Below are 1,362 nucleotides of genomic sequence, written 5' to 3' on the forward strand. Positions count from 1 at the left end.
CTGACAACCAGGGGGCAGGCTTGCAGGGTATACCCTTTGGTTGGTTGATGATGCATGGGGGGGATTGTAACCATGATAATAAAACCATATGTGATAGTATGAATGTAAAGTTAATGCTCTCCCATGTAAAATATCATATAATTCACAGTAAAATATTTTTAAAAGAAAAGAAAAACCCTATGGATTACAGAGTATTGTCCAAGTCTTCAACTCCCTTACTTTGGGCATGTCATAGGGGTGGGGGGGCCACATTTCTGAAGTAGGGCACAGTGTTTTGTAAAGTGGAGGGCTAGTGTAAGCCAGGGAAACCCTCAGTGAGAAGGACTGACAGCACAGTGGTACAGCAATGGTTCAGACAGACCAACCATCATGAAGATGGCACAGGACCAGGCAGTACTTCATTCTATCCTACATGGTGCCATCCTAATTGGCAGATGACTCTAGGGCAGTTACCAACAACAAATACTTATTCCGTTCCAATCCATGTACTTTTAATACATTTCTACCACATTAGCTAAGATTTCCAATACAATATTGAATAAAGTAGCAATGCTTATCTTGCTCATGATATTGAAAGAAGTGTTTCTAAAGTTTTCTAATTTAGCATATTTCTGAAGATTTTTAAAAAACAAAAACCTTTTAACAAGTTAAAGACGTTTATTTCTGTTTCCAGTTTGCTATGAGCTTCAATGTGAAACAGTATTAAATTTTATCCAATAGAAATCAGTAAGAGTTTTTCCTCTTTAAATCTAGATGAATCTAACTTGTATAATTTTTTATGTACATTAGTATATTCAGTTTGCTTGAAAGTTTTGTAGCCTGTAAAATTATTCAATCTTAGTGGGATGTTTAAACTACTACTTTCCTTTCTTAAAAAGGTATAGTACTGCAGCTGATTCAATAGTTATAGAACTCTTCAGGGGTCTTAATTCCCTTCTGTCATTTTTGGTTAGGTAAATTTCTAGGAATTTGTCCATATTAACTTTTCAAATTTATTGGTACAAAGTTATTCATAGTATTATCTTGTTAATCTTTTAAAATTTGCTGAGTCTGTAGTTATGCATTGTTTTTAACTAATATTATTAGTAAAATATGAATATTTTCCAAAGATGTTGGATTCATTAGAATAATCCATATTCCTTTTCTTTTTTACTGTTTTTGTGAATTGAGTGAAGGCTAATTGAGCAGATCGTCAGTTTAATATTCAACAAATTATATACGTTTCATTTCAATGATCTTAATGCTCTCAGTGTAACATCACTTTCCTGTGATTCTTGTTTCCATTCCACTTTCTTTTGCGACACTTCTGAATTTTCTCCATACATAAATGCTGCCCTTTTGATTTTGAATGGTAGACTCTCC

Source organism: Chrysochloris asiatica, unplaced genomic scaffold, assembly GCF_000296735.1.
Source record: "Chrysochloris asiatica unplaced genomic scaffold, ChrAsi1.0 scaffold00023, whole genome shotgun sequence".
Taxonomy (NCBI): domain Eukaryota; kingdom Metazoa; phylum Chordata; class Mammalia; order Afrosoricida; family Chrysochloridae; genus Chrysochloris; species Chrysochloris asiatica.